The sequence below is a fragment of the Palaemon carinicauda genome, unplaced genomic scaffold (assembly GCF_036898095.1).
Source record: "Palaemon carinicauda isolate YSFRI2023 unplaced genomic scaffold, ASM3689809v2 scaffold354, whole genome shotgun sequence".
NCBI classification, from domain to species: Eukaryota; Metazoa; Arthropoda; class Malacostraca; order Decapoda; family Palaemonidae; genus Palaemon; species Palaemon carinicauda.
Genome location: NW_027171222.1, coordinates 122,584 through 148,303, shown reverse-complemented (window position 1 = coordinate 148,303; position 25,720 = coordinate 122,584). Strand labels below are relative to the sequence as shown.

The window sequence follows — 25,720 nt, the reverse complement described above, 5'->3', positions numbered from 1 at the left end:
TTCTGTCGTCAAATCATAATTGTTTTCATAATTTGAAGTGTAGAGAAAGATGTCGAGTTCAGATTGCAAGAAACAGAAGACAGTAAGTGTTGAATATGGTTTATTTTGACGTTATTTAGCCGTGAAATACGTTATTTAACCGATAAAGCAGGATTTTGACGGCGTATCATTTGGGGGTGTTTTTGACTAGATGTCACGTACCATATTTATGTATCTAATTGAATTTATTTCTTATATTATTGATTATTTTCACTATTTTCATTCATATCTTAAATAAAACCAGCATTTTTGGCCTTTATTTCGGCACTGTTTGGCCGGTAAAATCGTAGGTTATGGGCGCTGCCTGCGATTTCAAAACTTTTTCAATTGGTAAATTTAATCCAATATTTGAAATAACTGTTTTATTACGGAAACATGTCGTGTTTTGTTCCATTTTAGCCCCACTTTTGACTGGGTTGTAGGCTAGACCCTAGCCCACCTATGGTGGATAGATAAAACTTTGTTGCTTTTGTAGTTTGTTGGGAGAGGTTTGGGATAACTAGAAAATAGAGTAAAATATGTCAGAAATTGGCTGTTTATTCACTGGAATTATAACCATATGAAGCCTTTGTATATCAGCGGCCAGTTCCTCCCATGTGGAATAAGAATTTACATCAACTAACTAAACTTTCACCCCTAACCTAACTTACAACCCCTGTCCTTACCTACTTACCTAATGAAGGGGGGGGGGATGCTGACGCCCCCTGCGAACCCCCCTTACACTGCTGTATTCTAAGTCAGACATAATAATACATACAGGTGGCCGCTATCATACATACACCTCACTGGAATTATAACCGAATGAGATATCAATGAATTCACTAGTTTTGTGAAGGCTTGTCTCAACAATCTACATACTAGGACCACTTTGCGCATGAATGTCGGAAACGTGAGAATAGCCAACAAGAAACGTGTTGGAACACCGAAAAAATCCCTAAAAAAACCCTAATTTTGTGCTTGGCATTTCATACGATGTCAAATAACTGAAATTTCACTCGTTTGTCCCAGCGTTCTACATACTGTACTAAGAACACTCGACGGACACAGGTGGGAACCTTGGGGTTTGGGTGTGGTTAAATAGGACTAAACGTGATTATTTAACCCTTGTTACAACCCCTAGGCGGTGCAAGCCCCCGGATCCCCTTCCTAGGTCGCAACCCCTAGCCAGATTTGTAAAAAGCCACCTAACCTAACCTAGTAGTTCCAGGTCACAACCCCTAGCCAGATTTGTAAAAGGTTATAGAACCTCACAAAGCCACCTAACCTAACCTAATAGTTCCCAGGGCATAACCCCTAGCCGGGGGCAAGCCCCAGACTCCCTCCAGGTCAGAAACTAAAACGGAATAAAAAATAAATCCTTACATTATGTTAAAGTGAATCACAAATAAATCTCTCTCCTACACAATAAAACGGTGGGCAGCACTCTAAATATTACTTGGGATTACCTTTATGTGCATTTTTTACGGCAATTGTGGTTCCTGCATCTCCTATTATACACGATCGTCCTCAAAGTATCAAGCTGACCGATATGAGTAATAAATTCAACCACATCGCTCAAAGAAAAACTACAGTATAGGATATGCGTCTGTCCATCTTGGAGGTTAGCGCTGGAAAGGCCGACCTCGCTCAGGTCAATCTTGGGTCGCGGGTGGGTTAAAAAGTTTGAAAAACACACGGCCAACAAAAGCAAGCCTACAAGTGCATGGAAAAGAAAGGTTTGTTTGGGTGGGCTGATTGACACTGGCTTAATCCTCCTAAACATCTTAACTAGATGTTGCCTACCCTAACCTTTGGTTGTATATATAAAAAATTAGTTTGTTCCGTAACTGGAATACAAACCACGCTATTTGATAGGGGTATTACTTTCGGCGTAGCTGAAATGAAGAGCCATTAATTTTTAACGAAGGTTTACTACCCACACAGCTAGTTAGCGGGGGTAGGGGAGGGTAGCTTGTTCCCCCCCCCTCACACACCTTTGCTTAAGCTCACTTTGCTCTTGGCTCGGATGGTGGTCGGACGTGTCCGCTCTCATCCTTGCCGTCATATTGGCAGCCATTAATGCTTTTTGTTCTTTCTTTTTCTAGTTACTGTGTACGTGAAGTTGGCCTCTGCGACCATGCGCACCTGCCCTGGTTTTCCCGACCGCCCCTGTGGAACGTTCATGTCGGCGGTCGAGACTGATCCTCACGCCCTTCGTCCTTCTTTTAGGGGCCAATATGTGATAATATCAACAAGTGTAGGGAGTGGTCTGCCTCCCAGCGGGAGAGGTTTTCGCGACGGCGGGATATTTCTCCTTTGAAGGTTGCTTTGAAGGAAGAAAAACCCAAGGCGTTTTCTTCCGTTGCCCAAACCTCTTCCGAAGCTCCCACTCGGTCGGTCTCTTTCGAGCATAGATCGAATTATTTCTAACCAACCTCGGGTCTCGAGAGATGACGTTGCTTCCCCTAGCGAAGCAGCTCCACCTCTCCCCCCAGAGCAGGACATGTCACTAACTTCCCTTTTTCAGCTTTGGTCCTCCTTGGGGCTTACGGGTTTGCCCTCCAAGGAGGTTTTGCTTGATTATATCCGCCTGGGTGCTGCTGTCAAGCAATCGTCGTCACCGTCAGAAGTTGATCCCCTGTCTCTTGTCGACGTGTGGTGTCAGAGGTATCCCGTGCGGTTTCACCCATCTCCTCTTCCACTCCAGACTCTACGGTAGCTGACGACTTAGTTTCCCCCGTTCCTGACCATCCTACGAGGGGGAAACTAAGTTCATCGTCAGTCTCTCCTGCTAGTGTTTCTTTCCCTCGGGGAAGTTCACTTACAGAGACGCCTCTTCGGAAGACTGCTGAAGGTCAGCTTGCTGATCCAACGGCCCCCAGAGGGCACATCTGTCGGAAGGCTCGCCTTCCTCTTCGCCATAGAGCCCTTCCTTCACCTGCGATGAGGAGGCACCTCTTTGGTTCAACGTCTTCTATGCAGTCCCCCGCAGAAGAGCCTCTAGACCGATCTTCCATCACTGCACCTGCATTGGTCCTGGACCTTTCTGCAGATCGTTCGCAATCTCCTTCGGTGGAAGGTCGTCCTTTTAAAGGACACGTCGACCTTCCACCTGACAGACCTGCCGTCGCCATTCCTGCATTGGCCTAACAAGGCTCCACCTGAACTCGCTCTTGCGCGCCAACAGTCCACGCGCCCACGTGACCAGCGCTCATCAGTAGCTCGTCAGGCTCCATCACTACAAACGCGCTGCTCATCCTGCTCGCATTAACACAGGGCATCATCCTAAAAGTGCATTTGCGCCAACAAGAGTAGAGCTCCACCATGCGCGCGCATATGCGCCAACGATCTCCTGCGTGCCCTGCGCCCATTGCGCTCAGGTGCCCTGCGCCTACGCACCAACGATCTCCTTTGCGCCAGCGCCCACCTGCGAGCCAACTCTCATATGCGCGCCCTACATCACGCTCTCATGAGTTCCATATTGCGTGCCATCCTACGCGCCAGGTAAAACCTGCGCCAACTTTCTCCTGCAAGCAAGTTTTTAGATGAGACAGCTATGCTGCCCTCACCCACGCGCCAGCCTTCTCCAGCGAGCACTCACAAAGATACGCGCACGCGCCATCCATCTCCCATGGATGCGCGCCCATCAGGAATCTACTGCGTGCTAAGGGACATTCTCCTGCGCGCGCGCCCTGAGGCTTTGACAGATGCGCGCCAACACTCTCCCGCACGTTCATCGTGATTCTCCTGCGCGCCATCAGTTTCCCGCACGCGAGCTTCAATTTCCTCCCTCCCACGAGCACCATTATTCTCCCTCATGCGAGCGTCAATATTCCCCCACGCGCGAGCCTGCGCATCACAAGGAACAACGTCCGGCAAGGTCTCCATCGCCTCATTTCCCTCCCCGCAAGCGCATACCACCGCGCATTGTGGGAGAAGGGAAACTTCCAGAGGAGTTTCAGGATCCCAAAGCTACCAAAGGCAAACCCACCTATTCCAGTGACTCCTCCCAGGGATCCCTCAGTCCCTTTCCCTTCGGGGGATATGTCTGACAGTGCGTCTGTCGGCCAACAGCCCTGGTTCAGTGCCCTGATCAGAGCCGTAACTCAGGGTTTCAAGCCTGTCCTCTCTGATCTAGGACACGGAACCGTGGGTTTCTCTACCCCTCTGAAGAGGAAAAGAGATCTGGATGCGGTCACTTCCCCGAGAGCGAAACTGACTCCACGCTGACCTTCAAGGCAAGTTCCTCCTATTCCTCGGACTGACTCTCCTTCCCTTTCAGACGAAGATCTCCCGTCACCAAGGGGATCACGCGAAGAGAGATTTTCCCCCATTGCACCAATGGAGGAAGCCTCTCTTCACGCCGAGAGTTCCACACAGTCCGGGATTAGAAGGAACATGCCACCCTCATCAATGTTGGCATCTTACATCCTTCCCAGGAAGGAATCCAAAGACTCCAAAACATTGCCTAAGTCCTCCACTAGGGCATGGATGGATTCAGCCAGCCATTCAAGGAATGTCCACGATTCTCCCCAAGAAGAGTCTTTGTGGGATAGGAGGAGACTTCGCTGCAAGTCCTACAACAGGAGGAGACCAGCAGGAGTCAGTACACGCGTTTTGGCAGGATCTGACTCTAATGAGGGCTCTCAACTGGTTTTCCAACCCAGAGATCCCTCCTTGAGAGAGCAAAGACACGGTCCTAGACCGCGTCTTTGGTACTCAGAAGCCCTCTAAGACCAGTGCAGCCCTGCCCTGGTCTCAAGGGGTAAAGGGTACCAGGTACAAGATCGCCCAGCAGCTCTCCGAGATGTCCTCCTCCAACCGTTCCAGTACCACCAAGCCTTGTTTAGCTCTCCCACTTCACCACTCGCTGGAAGAGATAGCCAGGGGAGTCCCTCTTGAGAGACTCTCCAACCGGCAGGTCTCGTTCTCGGTAGCCGAGATCCTCAACCAGGAGAAGGTCGTGAAGTTGCTATGCAAGCCACTTTGTGGCTCGATATCTGGTTGGAGACCTTAGGTATCCTGATAAGTTCTGAAGATTTCTCCAAGGAACGTACCAGTAAAGCTATGGAAACCTTCCTCCTCTCAGGTACTCGCACGATCGAGTTTCTGGCCCACCAAGTCTTGAACTTGTGGGAAAATACCATCCTGAAACGTCGGGATGCAGTAGCTGAGAGATTCCACCAGAAGGTCCCTAGCGCCGAGATCAAGAGCTCAGACTTTCCTCCATGGAGGGGTCTGTTCTATTCGAGCCTAAGGATGTGGAACATGCTGCTGAGAGGTGGAGGAAGTCACATCAAGACTCCCTCCTCCATGGGGCTTTAACATCTAAGCCCTATAAGGCTCCAGCACCACAGCAGTCCCGTCCAGCCAAGACCACTACGACGACAATTACAGCGAAGACGATGATGTATAAGCCCTTTCCTGTGAAAGAAAGGAAAGGCATAAAGTCCTCCAGGGGAGGCAAAAGTCCTAGAGGGAGCAGCTGAGCCCGCAAACGCTAGGATAGGCAGTCCCCCTGCATTTCCACCAGTAGGGGGATGCCTACAAAGTTCGCAAACAGGTGGAAGCAACTCGTGGCCGATTCCTGATCAATCTCCGTGATCAGTCTAGGATATTGCGTCCCGTTTATAACATCTCCACCTCCCCTGACGACGAATCCAGTGTCCTTGAACTCCCTTGCCATAGGATCGGCAAGGGGGCAAGCCCTTCGGGCAGAAGTCCAGACCCTGTTGAAGAAGGGCGCTCTCCAAGAGGTCCTTGACGGATCCCCAGGCTTCTTCAGTCGACTCTTTCTTGTAAAGAAGGCATCTGGAGGCCAGTCATCGAACTCTCAGCTCTGAACAAATTTGTCAAACAAACTCTGTTCAGCATGGAGACGGCAGACACGGTCAGACTAGCAGTAAGACCGCGAGACTTCATGTGCACAGTGGACCTAAAGGAAGCGTACTTCCAGATCCCAGTCCATCCATCTTCAAGGAAGTACTTAAGATTCAGCCTAGACAACAGAATAAACCAGTTCAAGGTGCTGTGCTTCGGTCTTTCCACAGCACCACAAGTCTTCACCAGAGTGTTCACCCTAGTATCATCTTGGGCACACAGGATTGGCATCCGTCTCCTCCGTTATCTGGACGACTGGCTGATCCTAGCAGACTCGGAGTCATCCCTTCTTCAACACCGAGACAAACTTCTGGGACTTTGCCAGGATCTGGGGATCATGGTAAATCTCGAGAAGTCCTCTCTGCTTCCCACTCAAAGACTGGTATATCTAGGCATGGCTATAGACACCAATCTCCACAAAGCCTTCCCATCAGACGACAGGATAGCAAGGCTGAGGAAGGTCGCTAGCCCTTTTCTCAGATGAGAAGAGCTTCCAGCCCAATCGTGGTTATGTCTCCTCGGTCACCTCTCATCTTTGGCTTGTCTAGTTCCCAACGGTCGCCTCAGAATGAGATCCCTCCAGTGGCGACTCAAGTCTCGATGGAATCAAGGTTGCGATTCCCCGGACATCATGATCCCTATGGGACCTGCGGAACGGACGTACCTCCAGTGGTGGGTGACAGACGAGAACCTATGAAGAGGAGTGGATCTTCTCATCCTCCCCCCGGATTTGATGCTGTTTTCGGACGCCTCAAAGAAAGGGTGGGGAACCCACGTTCTACATCACAGGACCTCAGGCCTGAGGTCAAAATCAGAAAAGTGCCTCCATATAAATCTTTTAGAGATGAAGGCCATTTTCTTGGCCCTTCAGCAGTTCCAACAATACCTGGCGGGTCACACTGTGTTGGTGATGAGCTACAACACCACAGTAGTGGCTTACATCAACAAGCAAGGAGGTACCTTTTCAGAGCAGCTATCCCATCTTGCAGTAGAGATATTGAGATGGACTGAAGTCCACTCGATTTCACTATCGGCACGTTACATTCCAGGCAAGAGGAATGTGCTCGTCGACAATTCGAGCAGAGCGTCTCAAATAGTGAGTACCGAGTGGTCTTTGGATCATCTAGTAGCCATCACACGGAATGGTTTCCGGACCTTCTGCAACTCCTGACTTTGTGGGGTTCCTCGACTGTGGATCTGTTCGCGACAGCGTTGAACTTCAAGCTTCCACTATACTGCTCCCTAGTCCCGGATCCCAAGGCTCTCTGGCAAGAGGCCTTCCAACAACGGTGGGACAACATCGACGTGTACGCCTTTCCCCCGTTCTGTCTGATGAGGAGGGTGCTCAACGAGACCAGAATATTGGTCAATCTTTCAATGACCCTCATAGCTCTGCTATGGCATCACACGGAATGGTTTCCGGACCTTCTGCAACTCCTAACGGAACTTCCGAGAGAACTCCCTCCACGACACGATCTACTCAGACAACCACATGCCAACATCTTCCACAAAGCCGTATCTTCGCTACGACTTCACGCCTGGAGACTATCCAGCATCTCCTCGCTGAGAGAGGATTTTCGCAGCAAGTTGCGATTAGGATGTCTGGACATCTGCGAAAATCATCCGCATCTGTCTACCAGGCAAAGTGGAAAGTCTTCTTTGGTTGGTGTCGTGGAAGGGGTATCTCTCCGCTCGATGCCACTATTCCAACAATAGCGGAGTTCTTCGTGTATTTGCGGGAAGAAATGCGCCTTTCAGTCTCGGCGGTGAAAGGCTATCGCTCAGCCTTAAGTCTAGCCTTCAGGCTCAAAGGAATAGACATTTCTTCCTCGCTGGAACTTTCCCCACTCATACGGAGTTATGAACTTACCTGCCCTCAGTTGGAAGTGAGACCTCCTCCATGGAACGTGGTTCGAGTTCTCAGGTCTCTTAAGAGACCTCCCTATGAACCATTACGCCAGGCATCAGATTGCCACCTAACTTGGAAGACGGTGTTCCTGCTAGCTTTGGCCTCGGCCAAGAGAGTGAGCGAACTTCATGGTCTCTCGTATGACATCGCCCATTCAAGGGGATGGGGAGAGGTAACGTTCAGCTTCGTCCCTGAGTTTATTGCTAAGACTCAGAACCCGGGAGTAGCGGATCCTCGATTCGACTCCTTCCGGATTTCTAGTCTCCTTACTGTAACGGATGACCCAGACCATCTCTTACTTTGCTCAGTAAGGAGCTTGATGCTGTACCTCAAGAGAACAGCTGCAGCCCGTCCTCGTATGTCAGCACTATTTGTCAGCACAGGAAGGACTAAGAGGAGGGTCACCAAGAACACCATCTCTGCATGGATTCGCAGGGTCCTTGACCTGGCACTGCATCCAGACCCTCCTCCGTCACGTCGCCCTAAAGCACACGATGTCGGGCGTAGCTACGTCCCTAGCCTTCAAGAAGAATTTTTCAGTGACGCAGGTTCTTCAAGCTGGGGTGTGGAAACGTCAAGCAACATTCACATCCCACTACGTGCAAGACATGACCCACAGGAGACTCGATACGTTCTCTATCGGTCCTGTGGTGGCTGCACAACAGATGGTTTAAAACCTCAAGCTCCTTATTGGACAATTAGCAGAAGGTTGAGGGCAATGTTACCCGGTTTTAGTCTGCATGAATGAAAAGTTTTGACTGGCCCTTATTCTTTTCTTCATCATCCCCTCTCTTGGGGAAAGCAGCATCCGGGGTTTTCTGCATAGCTGACCTCAAACCACTGCAGGTAAACCATGCTCCCTTGTGTTCCTAGTATTAATATTAATACTGTCATGTCCCCATACCCTGACGAGGTGGTATTGGGAAAGTCCTAGTCTACAAGTTTCCATCTAAAGAACTTCAGAACAACTTTCTAGGATGAGTCACACTTCATACCTTCACACACAGCTTGCGTAGGCCGCAGACCTTGTGTAGCAAGGTTCTAGCGAGGTGCAGGGACTCAAATAAGGAGTCCCCAGGGAAAGCCAAAAGCCAGTAGTTTATGGAATGATGTGCAGTAGTTAAAATTTTACTTAAATTATACATTCTCTTATTGAAGGACTCAGGTTTGTATAGTTATGGTAAATATAATTTACTGTACTTTAAAAATTGGTTATATTATAGACTAATATTTTACTTAATTCATTCAGAAACCATACCTTCAAGGCCAGGTTAAGTAGGTGAGCCATGGAGATGGAAGCAGGCCTTTGTCAAGCTGTGCTCGGTGTTGTAATTTACGTTAGGTTAGGTAGTGTCCATTCTTTTTATTTTTGTATACATAGATGTTACCCCTGAGGTCTTCCTAATATTTGCAAACCAATTTACATTTGTTCTGTCACTAAATACAAACCAACGCTTTTCATAGGGGATATTACTTTCATTGAAGCTGAATGCGAGCGTTAACCACCCACCCACTAGTTAGCGAGGGTGGGTGGAGGGTTACTAGCTAGCCCGCTCACTCACACACCGGGGCTGTGAACCCACTTTGTTTTTGGCTCGAGTGGAGAACATACGTTGCCCCTCTTCCCCCTCACATTTATTGACTTGCCATTACTGACTAATTGCTTTCTTCTCTTTCTTTTCAGTGTGTGTGCGCTCTCTCCTTGGCCGTCCACATGTGGACTTGTCCGGGACCTGATGGCTGCTCCTGTGGGATGTTTATGTCATAAGCATCTGCTATGTCCTGCCTGCTGTGGGCGGCGTGGTGACCAGGACAACACCTACCTTGAATGCCAAGAGTGGTCTGCCTCCCAGTGGGAGAAGTATGGGACCTGGCATAATAAGAAGTCCAAAAGGGATTCTTCACCTTCAGGGTCTTCCTCGAAGTTTGAGAAATCTAAGACTTCTCTGATCCCCCAACCTCTTCCTAAAGCTCCTGTTCATTCGGTTTACGCCGGGAAACAATCGCAGAAAAACGTACGCCAATTAACTCCAGGTCAACCTCAGGTCTCGAGGAATAGTGCTGCTTCCCCTAGTGAAGCGGCCCCGCCCCACCCCTCTCCCTAAGTGAGACTTGCAGTACTCTTTTTCTGATGTTTTCCAGGTGTGGTCATCTCTGGATTTGACCGGCTCCCGAAGATAAACGTGTTTTTTGAACTTCAACTCGGTGCGAAGCAGAAACGATCACACTTTCTCAGAGGTGGATCCCTTGTTGTTTCTGAGTGTAGGCCTATGAAACCCTGAGGTTTTGTCTGCCGTGTCCGCTGACGATTCCCACCCTGCCTCTTCTTCCGCTGCTGCCGCCGTTGACAAAGACTCCTCCCTCCCTCCTTGCTGAGCCAACTCTTCCATCTGGGGTAGAGCAAAGTTCAAGGCAGGTCCCTCTTGTGGGTGGGCATCGCTCTCGCCTAGAGTGAGATCCCCCCCCTAGAGTCCCAGATCCAAATGTCTTCTAAACATCTTCCTGTTCCTGCTTAGCATTCCTCCCTTTTGGAAGATCTTCGCTGCCCTCAACGAGCTCCCAGAGTGCGTGGTCGTCCTTGACGCTCGCCCACTCCTCGTCACTCGTCACCTCAACCGCAGACCCCTTCCAGAGATCGTCACTCTTCACCTCGTGATGAATAACATCAGAGTCGCCGACAGCCTTCTAGTTCCCAACCCTCATCTGTTATATTGGACTCGCCGTTTGCCAGCCCCTAAGTATTTGTTTGTCCATAGGCACCCTTCAACTTCTCGTCACTTGACAATAGTTTGTGGTTTGTCAGCTGCCATAGATTCTTCAGGCTTTCCGACCACTTGTCGATCACTTGCAGTCCACTGTTCATCAGCTGATCGTAGTTCTACAGCTACTTGTCACTCGTCCACGACTCATCATTCCCTGCCTTGTTGACGTTCACCAGCAGCTTATCGTTCGGCTGTAACTCACCGATCACCAACTACTAGACTTTCGGCAGTTTCTCGTCGTTCTCCAGCTGCTCGTTGTTCCTTAGCTTCTCGGCATTCCCCAGCTGCTCGTCATTCGCCAGCTGTTCTTAGTTCTCCTGTGGCTGGTCGTTCACCAGCCGTTCGCCATTCGCCAGGCTGTAGGAGATCTCCAGATTAAAAGCAATTTTCCTGACACTCTCCTCTTTGAGCTTCTCATCACTCATCAAGTCATCGGCACTCGCCAACCCGCCATTCGCCAGCTCCTTGTAGGAGTTTTCCCTCTCATTCACCAGCTCACAAATGACAGTCATCAGGCTTAGATCGCCGTTCTCCAACTCTAGACCGTAAGTCTTCTGTTTCTTACAGGTCGACTCAAGAACACAGCTCCCCAGCCAAAGTGTCCAGGACATCACTCCTGGAAGGACCACTTCCGACAACCTCTCCTTCAGAAGGAACCAGCCTGTAAGGAGCCTAGTCGGGTAAGCTGCCCTGTTCATTCACCCTTAAGTGGGAACCATCAAGGTAGCAGCCGTCCGCCTCTTCGCACCGCTTGCCTCTCCAGTCATCAGTCGATCCAGGTAGGAACCCGATTCCATCTTTTCAGAGACCTTCAGCATCGATCCTCTCAGGGGATCTGTCGGCCAGCTCCTCAGTGGGCAAGGAACCTTGGTTCAATGCCCTGGTCAAAGCAGTTCACCAGGCATTTGTGGAAGGTGTCTCACCTCTACAGTCCACCAGTATGCCAAGGATTCCTTTGGAGAAGCCGTCTTCATCTCCGGCTGACTCTAGACGTAAGTCTACGTACCCCTCTCCTCAGGTGCCCTCATCATCTTCCATCTCTCTTCTAAAATGGAAGTGAGTAGTTGCTGAGCCGCAGTATTCCTCTCGGATCAAACTAACTCATGTACGAACATCGAAGCCGAGGATGAACATCGTTATCGCCACTCCTCGGCGGGTAGGCACCCCCCCAGCATCTCCTGAACCAAGATTCTCCCTCTCTCAGAGAGGATTCTTTGACTGGGTCTTCCTGCCCCCCCCTTATCAAGGTGGTTCCCTTGGAGCAGCTACCGGTATCCAGACCTTTACTGGAGGACGTCGCTCCCTCAGCAAATGATGGACATAGGGAAGAGCATGCAAGACCTTCACTCCTGGAGGAATTCTTTCTGCCCCGTAAGGAGTCGAAGAGTGCCAAGACTGTCCTCTAGTCTTTGGCAAGGACTTCAAGACCTTTGCAGGAAGGATCCAAATGATCTTCTCCAAACTCTGCAGGGTCGTCATCATTGTTCGAGGGGCGACGTCAACTCACCTCGAGAGGAGATCTAGTGGGTGGATGACTTAACGACGATGACGACCATCTCCCAAGACCTGCTAGTATAAAGCTATCGTAGGCAGAGCAGGAGGAGTTGGAGTACGCCTTCTAGCAGGTCTTGGCCTGCATGAGGTTCATTAATGGGTTATTTGATTCAGCGGTGGCCCCTCAGCAGTGCCTGTTGGAAGGCGTTCTCACAGATCACTTGCTCCTCCTTTAAACATCTTCCGCCTCCTTTTGTGCAGCAGAGGAAGTATCACGAGGTCTCCAACGAGCCTCTTCCTCCCCTGCCTCTCGATCACTCCATAGAGGCCCTTACCAGAGGGATCTCCCTCGAGAGACTATCAGGACTTCAAGTCTCGTTCTCGGCATTGAAGATTCTTAACCATGAGAAAGTAACGAAGTACGCCATGCATGCTACTTCGTGGCTGGACTTCTGGTTAGAATCAGTGGGACACCTCATAAGGACCGAGGACAGGTGCAAGACCTCGAGGAAGGTGATGTAGACCTTTCTATTATCAGGAAATTGAACCATTGAGTTCCTTTCCCACCAAGTTGTGAACTTTTGGGCAAGTACGATCCTTGGCGAAGGGACTCAATAAAAAAAAAGATTCCGCCATCAGCTCCCCCAGAATGAAGTAACGAGACTGAGAAACTCTACTGTGAATGGTTCCTCTGCTCAGGCTGGAAAACGTTGACCGGGCTTCAGAGAGGTGAAGAAAGTCCAACCAGGACGCCCTCCTCCATAGGGCTCGAACATCTCGTCCTATAGACCACTTCCTCTGTAGAAGAAACAAGAGCAACAGCTAAAACCGCTAACGAATAAACGAATAGGATAGCAGCTACAACGGCAACAAGGTGTAGAAGCCTTTCCCAGCCAAAGAGTGAAAGAGTTCCAAGTCCTCATGTGGAGGTAAGAGTTCTAGAGAAGGTGGCGGAGACTGCACCCACTAGGATGGGCCATCCTCCCACTTATTCACCGGTGGTGGTTGCCTGCATTGCCGCTGGCAAAGGTGACTACAGCTCAAGGTCAAACCCTGGACAGTCTCCGTGATTCATTCGGATTCGGTATTGCGTCTCATTCACTCAATCTCTCCCTCCACTGACTAAGGATCCAGTTCCATCAAGCTTCTATGCGAAGGGATCTGCAAAAGAGCTGGCTCTCCAGGCCTAAGTCCAGACCTTATTGAAGAAGGGTGCTCTCCAGGAGGTCTTCGACGACTCCCCAGGCTTCTTCAGTCGACTCTTTCTTGTGAAAAAGGCATTATCGACCTCTCAGCTCTGAACAACTTTGTCAAACAAACTCCGTTCAGCATGGAGACGGCAGACACAGTCAGACAAGCGGTAAGACTACAGGACTTCATGTGTAAACTGGACCTAAAGGATGCATACTTCCAGATCCCAATCCACCCGTCTTCAAGGAAGTATCAAAGGATCTTTCTAGACAACAAGAAATACCAGTTCAAGGTGCTGTGCTTCGGTCTTTCCACAGCACCTCAGGTCTTCACTAGAATATTCGCCCTAGTGTCATCCTGAGCTCACAGAATCGGCTTCCATTTCCTCAGATATCTGGACAACTGGCTGATTCTAGCAAACTCGATGGCAACCCTTCTTCATCTCCGAGACAAACTTCATGAGTTTTGATAAGATCTGGGAATCATGGAAAATCTCAAGAAGTCGTCACTACTTCCCTTTCAACGACTGGTATACTTAGATATAATCATCGACACTGATCAACAGAAAGTCTTCCCATTAGACGACAGGGTAGTGAGGCTGACGAAGGTAGCAAGACCAGTCCTCAGACGAGGTGGCTATGTCTCCTCGGGCACCCATCATCCTTGGTTTGTCTAGTTCCCAATGGCTGTCTCAGTATCTGATCTCTCCAATGGAGGCCAAAGTTCAGCTGGAATCAGTCCAACGATTCCCCGGACATTCGAGTTCCTGTAGGACTAGAAGAGCAGACAGACCTCAGATGGTGAGTGCATAATGAGACTCCGCAGAGGTGTCAACCTTCTCGTCCTCTCCTAAGACTTGATGCTCTTCTCAGATGCATCAAAAGAAGGGTGGGGAGGCCAACATGCTGCACCACACAGCCTTAGGCCTTTGGTCAGAGTCCAAAAAGTACCAGCACATAAATCTCTTAGAAATGAAGGCAGCCTTCTTAACCCCCCAACAGTTCCAGCAGTTCCTGGCAGGCCACTCGGTGGTGTTGATGAGCAACAACACCACGGTAGTGGCTTACATCAACAAACAAGCCGGTACGTTTTTGCAGCTACTATCCCATCTAGCATTAGAGATTCTGAGATGGGCAGAAGACAACTCGGTGACCCTATCAGCATGCTTCATTCCAGGCAAAAGGAATGTGCTCGCAGACAACCTTATCAGAGCAACTTAGATACTGTGTTAGGCTCCGAGTGGTCTCTAAATCATGTAGCAGCTAACAAAGTCCTGACTTTGTGGGGTTCCCCGACTATGGACTTGTTCGCAACATCCCCAAATTTCAGGCTCCCGCTTTACTGCTACCCGGTCCCAAATCCCCAGGCTATCTGGCAAGATGCATTCCAGTAATGGTGGGACAACATCGATGTTTACGCATTTTCCTCCATTTTGTCTGATGAGAAGAGTTCTCAACAAGACCAGAGCATCCACCAATCTCTCGATAACCCTCATAGCTCCGCTATAGCATCACGCAGAATGGCTCCCGGACCTTCTGCAGCTCCTAACAAAGCTCCCAAGAGAACTCCCTCCACGACACGATCTACTCAAGCAGCCCCATGGGAACATCTTCCACAATGCCGTAGCTTTGCTACGACTTGACGCCTGGAGACTATCCAGAACCTCCTCACTCTGAGAGGATTTTTTCAACAAGTTGCAAACCTGATGGCTGGACACCTTCGACACTCATCAGCTTCGGTCTACCAAGCTAAGTGGACTGTCTTCTGTGGTTGGTGTCGTGGAAGGGGTATCTCTCCTGTCGATGCTACTATTCCAGGAATAGCAGAGTTCCTTTTACACCTTCGGGAGAAAATACTCCTCTCAGTTTTGGCGGTATAAGGTTACCACTCAGCCTTGAGTCTAGTATTTAAGCTGAAAGTTGTAGATATTTCTTCTTCGTTAGAACTTTCTCGCCTCATAGAAGTTATGAGTTTACTGTCCCCAGTTGAAAGTTAGAACTCCTCCTTGGAACGTGGTTTGGGTCCTTCAGTCTCTGAAGGGTCTCCCCTACATTCCATTACGTCAGGTAACAGATCGCCACCTCACTCTGAAGAGGGTGTTCCTACTCGCTTTGGCTTTGGCCATAAGAGTTTGTGAACTTCATGGTCTTTCTTAAGACATCGCCCATTCAAAGGAATGGGGAGAGGTAATCCTCAGCTTCATTCCTGATTTCATTGCAAAGTCTCAAAATCCAGGGGTAGCAGATCCTAGATTTGATTTCTTCCAAATTGAGAGTCTTCGTACCATAACCGATGACACAGATCAACTGTTACTATGCCCAGCAAGAAGTTTTGAGGTATTACGTCAAAAGAACACCTGCAGCTGGCCCCCAAGTGTCAGCACTCTTCGTTAGCACAAGGAATGTCAAGAGAAGGATCACGAAGAACACCATCTGTGTTTGTATTCGTAAGGCCCTGAATCCCTATCCTCTTCCAACATATCGACCGAGAGCTCATGACGTCAGGGGCATTGCAACATCCCTTTCATTCAAATGAAACTACTCTGTGGCGCAGGTACTAGAAGCGGGCATGTGGAAGCATCAGACGACCTTCACTACCCACTACCTGCAAAACGTAACCCACGGGAACATGGAAACTTTTTCCATTGGTCCTGTGGTGGCTGCACGAGTTGTTTAACACCTCAAGCTCCTTGATGGACAAGTAGCAGAGGGTTGAGGGCATAAGTTATCCTGGAGTAGTCTGGGGTGATTGTTCAAGAATGGCTGGCTCTTTCTTTTCTTCATCTTTCCCTCCCTTGGGGAATCAGCATTCAGGGTCCTCTGCAAAGCTGACCTCAACTATCTGCAGGTAAATCATTTTCCCTAGTGTAACCTAGCATTGTTTTAATACTTGTTGCGTCCCCATACCCTAACGATGGGATATTAGGTAATGTCTTGGTGACCTCTGGAGATACCTATGGCTCGGAAGAACTCTTAGCTAGACTGTCACATTGCTAGTGTCACGAGCACACAGCTTGTGTAGGCCGCGGACCATGCATAGCACGGGTTTAGCGAGGTGTAGGGTTTCCGCCAATTAAGTGCAAAACGCATAAAGGGGAAAACCCTGGCTCAAAGCCAAAAAGCCAATTGGCACAGACTTCCACCTTTCTCAAGGGTAAGTCTCATCCCATATAGATAGCTTTGGTTTGTTATTTAGTGACGGAACAAATGACAAATTTGGAAGTCATTTGTATTTTTCCTAACAGTACAAACCTGTAGCTATTTATATAAATTTGCCAGCCAGTACCTGTCCCTCTTGAAGTCCTACTTCCTAGCAAAGTAGGTTAACAGCTCAGGTATGTGAGTGAGCAGGGTAGCTACTACTCCCCCCACCCTGCTAATAAGCGGATGGGTGCTTAACCCTCGTTTAAAGTCTCCTCACCTATCCTTCTTAGATTCCTAAACTGGGTTAAGTCTATTAGGGGTACGATATCTATGGTTATCTACGGATACGTCCCTGATTACACACGATATCTTAGGATAGTCGTTCCGGGGGTTAGAACCCCGTGATACCTGACAGTAATTCTCTTGTAATATCACTCGCAGAAATATTATGCAGTAGGAAGCTGCCGGAAGGAGCTTCCATCAGGACGACATGGCTATCTCACCCAAAAATAGATTTTTCCTACTTCAAAATTTGTTTTCTTTCAGCTTCGCATAAAGTAATACAGTGAACCCTCGTTTATCGCGGTAGATAGGTTCCAGTCGCGGCCGCGATAGGTGAAAATCCGCGAAGTAGTGACACCATATTTACCTATTTATTCAACATGTATATTCAGACTTTTAAAACCTTCCCTTGTACGTAGTACTGTTAACAAACTACCCTTTAATGTACAGAACACTTAATGCATGTACTACAGTACCCTAAACTAAAAAAGGCACAAATATTAAAGGTGATTTTATATCATGCATTTCCTAAACATGCTAAAAAGCACGATAAAAAATGGCAACGAATGTTTTGTTTACATTTATCTCTGATGATAATGTAGAAACAAACTGGAGGTAGAGCTTTGCTTATTACCCAGACATATTTCCCATACTTTTCCCTTAGAACTACATCACATCTTCCTACTTTAGATATATAGATATATATATATATATATATATATATATATATATATATATATATATATATATATATATGTGTGTGTGTGTGTGTGTATATATATATATATTTATATGTATACACATATACATACCTACATATATACATAAATACATGCATACATATATATATATATATATATATATTACTGTATATATATGGGTTATGGAAAAAATCCGCGAAGTGGTGAATCCGCGATGGTCGAACCGCGAAGTAGCGAGGGTTCACTGTATCCCCGTATAAATAGCTAAAGGTTTGTGATGTTAGGAAAAATACAAAGTACTTTCAAATTTGACATGTTATGCTGATATACGTGACCTTGCGGCGAGCTCTGCAACAAGAAGTTATGATTAAAAATTACAAAAAACTTTTATTCATGAAATTAAAAAACACAGTACATACTCCTCTCTGATAATGGTATAATGGTATTATACATAGCATAATGAGAAAATATAAGTACAGAAGTGTGATAAACGAAATCATAAGCTATGTTTTGACAACTCTATTTGCATCTCAAAGCTGTTCAGTACTGTGTACAGGTTGAAGCCTGTAGCTCTATCCCGACTGAAGCTATGTCGGTTTTATTAAGAATAGTTACTAAGGTCGTACAAATATTTAATGTTTAATTTATAACATAATGGAATTATTTATATATTTTATGTACTATGTAAATTTTGAATGAAGTCTTGGTGCCTAGCAATGAATTTCTCTGAAGTTAGATCAAATTTTAGCATTTTTCAAGTGACACTATTAGGGAAAGGGCTTTTTTTATGATGATTTATTTGAATTGAACAATATTCCAGGTAAGGCTGCTGTCACCCCAAGATGAACGTGGCTTTTAATCATGACGCCGATGCGATGGAAATAGCCAGATCTTTTCTGGCTGCCCCAGTGGACTTTAAAGACTTGTCAAGAAAAGTATGCGTCTCGTGATTCACCAACCCTTTCTTTAAAGTTCCCTTAGGAACTCATAAAACGTCGCATCTCTTTGTACTGGATGGAAATCCTTTAGAAGTAAGTTGCTTTTAGTTTTTGATTATCGGGAAAGTGTTTTCTTTTCACAAATGGAAATGTGCTATTGGCTAGAAAAACAAGTAACCTTATAGGTTACTTCGAGTTTCTGTACTGTATAGGCTATTGTGTTGCGGGTAGGATCAAATCATCATTGTTCCAGCACTATATACAAACCCTTTCGTTCTTTATTAGGGATATACTTCCAGCGAAACTGGAAGACTAGCCATAAGATGTTTAGCCCTTTTACCCCCAGGCTCTTTGGAAATTTCCAACCCTTAACCCCCAAGGGGTTATTTTTTCCCCAGCACATTTTGCAGTATATTTGTTTTTAATTGCTCTAACAGCCTTAATTTTTATCATTGAGAGGTCAGGTTGGTCTCATTCTCTTGGAAAATGCCTGAATTTTCTCAAAAAATTATCAAAGATATGAAAAAAAAAATTTGTATAGCATTTTTTTGCAAGGACGTACCGGTACGTCCATGGGGGTAAAGAGATGAGTTTTGTGAAACATACCAGTACGTCCTTTGGGGGTAAAAGGGTTAGAGAGGGGTAACTCCCCCGCTGCTACTTAGCGGCGGGTAGGGGAGGTAGCCGGCTACCCCTCTCACACACAGACACACACACACACGCATACAGACACATCAGTGATGTCTCATCACTTTTGATTGTAAACAGGACTTAGAGGGGATAGGTGATGGCAGGCCAAATTTATATAAAGAGCTCAAGGTTTGTGTTAAGAAAAATACAAATTACTTTCAAATATGTCATTTTTATTGTTGTTAAAGAATGGTCAATAGTGGAAGAACAACATTAAAAGTGTCATATTTGTCAAGCTTTTTATTTGTATTCATTAATAGATATTTTGTTTGGTAGTTCATCCTTCTTAAAATGTTTATACATAATCCAGAGTGAGTTGGCGATTTACTTGCTGCCATTTTCTCTTTTACGCAAAGGCTTAATCTGCTGGAGAATTTTTTTTTAAAATATAAAGATTTTTATAGTAATTATGAATGAATTTGTTTTGGTTGAAGTTATCAGTGATAAATTCTGAATAGAAAGCAGATAATTTGAATTGGGTCAGCCTTTCTAAACTCTTTTAGATGAAATAGAACTTTAAGAATAACATTTGTATAATTAAATTAAAAACGAGAGAGAAGGAATACTTGTTTGGCACATGTGAAAGACTGTCCTCTTTCATTGTGTCAAATTGCAATTTCTCAATAAACTCATTAAAAAAAATGTCTTTTCCAATATTTTCATATACTGTATATTTACAGCTAATGATATACACGTTTTATAATTCATGGTACCTGTAGTTTCAAAAACAGCCCATATATGTACAGTTTCTTCCCTGCAAACTTGAAACTAATACGGTTAGTTATAGATAATGAAAAATGGGCTAATTTTTTACCCTTGGGCCTCTGATTTGATGTCGTGGATACCCTAGTTGAATATTTAAAGAGTTCTTGTGATTGTACAGGCAATAACCTTTCTAGTAATTCCTAATTTGCACTTGTGATTAATTTCTTTCTATATGAAAAGGTGCTTTCTATTATCCCTACCCATAACTTTTGCGTCCTAAGAAAAATTGAAAAAAGAAAATAGAGGTCTTACTGTCTTTGAAAACCTCCAGTATTTTTAACCCTTTTACCCCCAGGTTCTTTGGAAATTTCCAACCCTTAACCCCCTAGGGGTTATTTTTTTCCCAGCACATTTTGCAGTATATTTTTTTTAAATTGCTCTAACAGCCTTAATTTTTGTCATAGAGAGGTCAGGTTGGTCTCATTCTCTTGGAAAATGCCTGAATTTTTTCAAAAAATTATCAAAAATATGAAAAAAAAATTTTTATAGCATTTTTTTTGCAAGGACGTACCGGTACGTTCATGTGGGTAAAGGGATGGGTTTTGTGAAACGTACCAGTACGTCCTTTGGGGGTAAAAGGGTTAATACTTTACCTTAGTTAAAGCTGCTTCAAGTCTTCCACAGAATGATATTTTTGAAATCGAAGGCAGCAAGTTGCATATTCTCTTTCAGCTTCTCATACATTTGACAGATGCAGATTCATTATTTTAAAATCTGTAAGTATTGGTTGAATGAATTACAATCCAAGAGAAACTGCTTTTTGGGCTCATAAGAAAAGAGGACAGTCGTTTGCAGATGCCAAAAAAGTATTTTTGTAATGATAAAAAGACTTTACATATTCCAAAGATTCCTGGAATAAAGTCAAGTAATATTCCTTTGGTACTTTATCTTCCAATCATTCCAATAACTAATTGATGTGAATATATATTACATGCAGATGCCAGTGATACAAGTTAACCCTTTTACCCCCAAAGGACGTACTGGTACGTTTCACAAAACTCATCCCTTTACCCCCATGGACGTACCGGTACGTCTTTGCAGAAAAATGCTATAAAATTTTTTTTTTTCATATTTTTGATAATTTTTTGAGAAAATTCAGGCATTTTCCAAGAGAATGAGACCAACCTGACCTCTCTATGACAAAAATTAAGGCTGTTAGAGCAATTTAAAAAAAAATATACTGCAAAATGTGCTGGGAAAAAAATAACCCCTTGGGGGTTAAGGGTTGGAAATTTCCAAAGAGCCTGGGGGTAAAAGGGTTAATATAATGCACAGACTCACAACTGATTATTATTGAAGCTTCATGATGACTCCCAAAACTATGTTCATAATTTGATATAATCATAATCGCTGCAATGTTCTTCATAATCACCATCCTGGCTATACTGTCCTTCATCAATGTCCTCATCACACTGTTCCATATCTGTAGTTTTCTCAACTGTATCTATCAGGTCAGGGGGAAGTACTGGCCCGCATGACCACACTGGCTCCAAACACCCTCATCATTTCTTTCCCAAACTTGTCCAGGGTCATGTGGCTTTGGAGACCAGAAGATTGGAATATCCGCTCGCTTGTAGATAGCAAGGTGATGGTTCACTCAACCAATGTGCAGAATAAGGTTGTCTCGGCAAGGTGGCCATCGGGAGAGGTCAATCTTAGATTTCGCTGTCAGTTACTCATCTTTTCCAACCATCTTCTTAACCCTTTTACCCCCAGGCTATTTGGAACTTTCCATCCCTTAACCCCCTCTGGTTATTTTTTATTCAAGCACATTTTGCAGTACTGTATATATTTTTCAAATTGCTCTAACAGCCTTAATTTTTGTCATAGAGAGGTCAGGTTGGTCTTGGAAAATGCCTGAAATTTCTCAAAAAAATTATAAAGAAAAAAAAAAAATTGTAAAAAGCACTTTTTTGCAAGGACGTACCGGTACGTCCATGGGGGTAAAGGGATGTGTTTTGTGAAACGTACCAGTACGTCCTTTTGGGGGTAAAAGGGTTAACTTGCGTGCCTACAATTTTCATCAGCAAAGGTCAACAAATAGTCAAATTTCATACTTCAAATGTCGTCTTGCTTACTGTATTGTCTGATTACAGTACTTCATTATGAGGTTTTGATACAATAACTGAGATTTTATGATTTCATTTTGGATTTGAGGATAGTTGTGAGAGAGGCAAGAGAGCGTGCTAGAAATAGGAATGAATGGCGAACGATTGTGACGCAGTTCCGGTAGGCCCTGCTGCTTCCTCCGGTGCCTTAGATGACCGTGGAGGTAGCAGCAGTAGGGGATTCAGCATTATGAAGCTTCATCTGTAGTGGATAACGGGGGAGGGTGGGCTGTGGCACCCTAGCAGTACCAGCTGAACTCGGTTGAGTCCCTGGTTAGGCTGGGAGGAACGTAGAGAGTAGAGGTCCCCTTTTTGTTTTGTTTCATTTGTTGATGTTGGCTACCCCCTAAAATTTGGGGAAGTGCCTTGGTATATGTATGTATGTATTTTGGATTTGTTTGTATCACCAGATGTCTTTGAGGACCTTCTGAAAGTCGCTGTTCTTCAGTAGCTAATTTTTATAATTTTTAATCTGGAAAGTTTTTTATTTTAAATTCAATCTTGGTAATAATTAGAACTAGTAATTAAGCCTTTAGGCTTTCTAGAAATTTTTTAAAACTATTCTTCTTTGCTCAATGGGTTAACTACTGCACTGTATTTGTGCAGTGGCTACTCTCCTCTTGGTAAGGGTAGAAGAGACTCTTTAGCCGTGGTAAGCTGCTCTCTTAGGAGAAGTACACTCCGAAATAGTCTTGAGTAGTGCCATAGCCTCTATACCAAGGCCTTCCACTATCCTAGGTTAGAGTTCTCTTGCTTAAGGGTACACTCGGGCACACTATTCTATCCTATTTCTCTTCCCCCCCTTTTTTTATAAGTTTTCATAGTTTATATATGAAAGATTTATTTTGATGTTGATAATGTTCTTAAAATATTTTATGTTAGTTGTTAATTACTACTCTTGTAGTTTATTTATTTCCTTATTTCTTTTCCGCTCTGGGCTATTTTCCCTATCGGAGCCCTTGGGCTTATAAATTACCATCTTGCTTATCCAACTAGGGTTGTAGCTTAGCAAGTAATGATAATAATAGGGTTCAGTAAAAGAGGAGTGAGATTACAGTTGTCCTATAGTCCATTTCTTTTAGCGAGGCAGATTTGCACCGACTCGCAGCGGTGCCCTTTTAGCTCGGAAAAGTTTCCTGATCACTGATTGGTTAGAATTATCTCGTCCAACCAATCAGCGATCAGGAAACTTTTCTGAGCTAAAAGTGCGTTCCTTCGAGTCGGTGCAAATCTGCCTCGCTAAAAGAAATTGACTATAGTTCGTTGATAAGATTTTCCTTCACCATAAATGAATTTGAAATGTGCCTCCAAAAATATTTGATTGTGTCGATATATTTTTATTCATTTTCATTAATGACCTTAGTCAATATATTTACTATTTCCGGACCTCTATGGATGACAAAATTGTTTAATTTCTGTCTGTTGCTAGTTTTTATATTATCCTAAATATCAATAATTTAATCAATAGATATTCCATGCTTGGGAGTTCTGCTGCTCAAAATTTTTCTACATAATTCAGTGAATTGGTTATTTCCAGAGTTCTAGTTTTATTTGCTTTTAGAATTACTCTGAGAAGTTTTTTTTATAAATTAAACTACAGTAGGTTAAAAAGAATAATTAGAGTTTGAAAAGTTTTTGGTAGCTTGGATCAATTCTGAATAAAAAGCAAAAAGTAGGAATTGAGAAAGCTTTATAAAATACTTTTAGATAAGATTTCCTAATAAAGTTTTAGAATTTCAATCAAAACAGGAGAGAAAGGACTACTTTGACACTTGCTTAAATAACTACCTCTTGTGATACATACATACATATACCAAGGCACTTCCCCCAATTTTGGGGGCTAGCCGACATCAACAAATGAAACAAAACAAAAAAGGGGACCTCTACTCTCTACGTTCCTCCCAGCCTGACAAGGGACTCAACCGAGTTCAGCTGGTACTGCTAGGGTGCCAGAGCCTCTTGTGGTGGTATTTCATTAATGATTTTAAATTGGTTGAAGCGAGATTGATATTCAGTTTGTTTTCTTTTTAAATTCCTTTGTCTAATATTGTTTATACTTTCAGATGTCAGACCTTGGTATCTGCCTCAAAACTAAAATCAACTTCCAAGCACACTGAAAAGAAAAAGCAAAACAAGATCAAGGCTGTCAATAAGCGAGGGTGGGAGCAGACACGTTTGTTCATCACCCGAGCCAAAAGCAAAGTGAGCTAGTCACAGGTGTGAGGGGGGGAGGGGTAGCTAGCTACCCCTCCCTACCCTAGTAAACCCTCGTTAAAATTCTAATGGCTCGTCATTTCAGCTACGCCGAAAGTAATACCCATATTAAATAGCGTGGTTTGTATTTTGGTTACGGAACCACAAGAATTTTGGATATAAGGCTCAAGCAATGGGTCCTGGGAGTTCATTCATCACCCATATATAGGTGAAGATTAAAATGAAAGGGCAGCTAGTGTCCAAAAAGATACTGTACAACACCAAGTAATGCATTGATAGTGCTACTACTTCATTTATGAGAGATTCAATTATTTGGATGTCCTTTCATATGGAGTTTCAAATCCCAATTAAAGTCGAATGTATTTTTCAAGCATTTAAAAAAGAAACAAAAAGTTTACTTTTTACTTATTATAATTATTGCTTACCCATATTAAATGTTTTGAGTTTTTTATATATATATTTATCAATCATATTTGCATTTTAGGCTTATGTGTACACTGATCAGCTATGCTCAAAATCTTGATATTAACCCTTTTACCCCCTGGCTATTTGGAAATTTCCAACCCTTAACCCCCAGGGGGTTATTTTTTTAAATTGCTCTAACAGCCTTAATTTTTGTCATAGAGAGGTCAGGTTGGTCTCATTCTCTTGGAAAATGCCTGAATTTTCTCAAAATGTGATTTTTTTTTTTAATAGCATTTTTTTGCAAGGACGTACCGGTACGTCCATGGGGGTAAAGGGATGAGTTTTGTGAAACGTACCAGTACGTCCTTTTGGGGGTAAAAGGGTTAAGCCCTGAGACCTTTATAGAAGAATAATCATTAGTAAGAATTATTTTCTCATGCCAGTCTTCTATTAAATGTAAAATTTCAGTTATTGTGTAATATGAGTGTCTCTTTCACTGGGGAATTTTCCTTTGCGCTGAATGAATAACACTTCTTGAACAGATGTTTTATGCCTCAATCAACAGTATCAAATCTATATATAAATTTTGTTTAAATTGAATAAGTTAATTTTATTTATTTCCATCCTAAATTAATGTAAATTTTAAGCATTTTCTCTTTTTTTATTTTTCCAAACTTCACCTGATGTTCACATATACTTCAAAATCTTGTTTGCTTCCTTACGTTGATGCTTACCCCAAAAGCTAGAAAATTTCCCTGTTTTCTTTCCTTTTAATAGGCTTAATAGCTTCCTGGCTAGTACAGTGGTAGCGAGTTTACCTAGCATTCGCTTGGCGGCAGATGGATCCCCGCCCGGGACCGGGAGTTTAAGCTATTTACTTGAGAGGCCACTGCTGTGGTTGGGCACCACAGTTTGGGGGTTAGGGCTTGCCTGCCTGACGTTCAGGTGAGCATCTATTCTGATAAATCTGGAACTCAAACCAGAGACCTTTTAACCTTCAAGTGTCTAGTATAGTATTGAGACATTTAGACGGCGTGTGTTGGCCCACTGTCTTCTCTATCTGTGTGTCAATCTAAAGAAAACTACTGACATATTCTGTAGATGTTTTTTTTCTTGTTATTATCAATTGTCACATGAATCACAGTCAAAGCTCATGATTGTCATTTAATATTGTTTAATCTAATGCAGAGGGAAATAGATGTTTAAAAAACTTTAACTGG

General features: G+C 44.6%; 1 long non-coding RNA gene across 1 annotated transcript; it reads left to right on the top strand.

Moving 5' to 3' along the window:
- LOC137636683 (uncharacterized) lies at nt 1-24,209 on the top strand. The gene is made up of 3 exons (XR_011043189.1): nt 1-82; nt 18,201-18,411; nt 23,945-24,209. It is a non-coding gene; the product is annotated as an uncharacterized lncRNA (long non-coding RNA).
- The last annotated feature ends 1,511 nt before the right edge of the window (nt 24,210-25,720 follow it).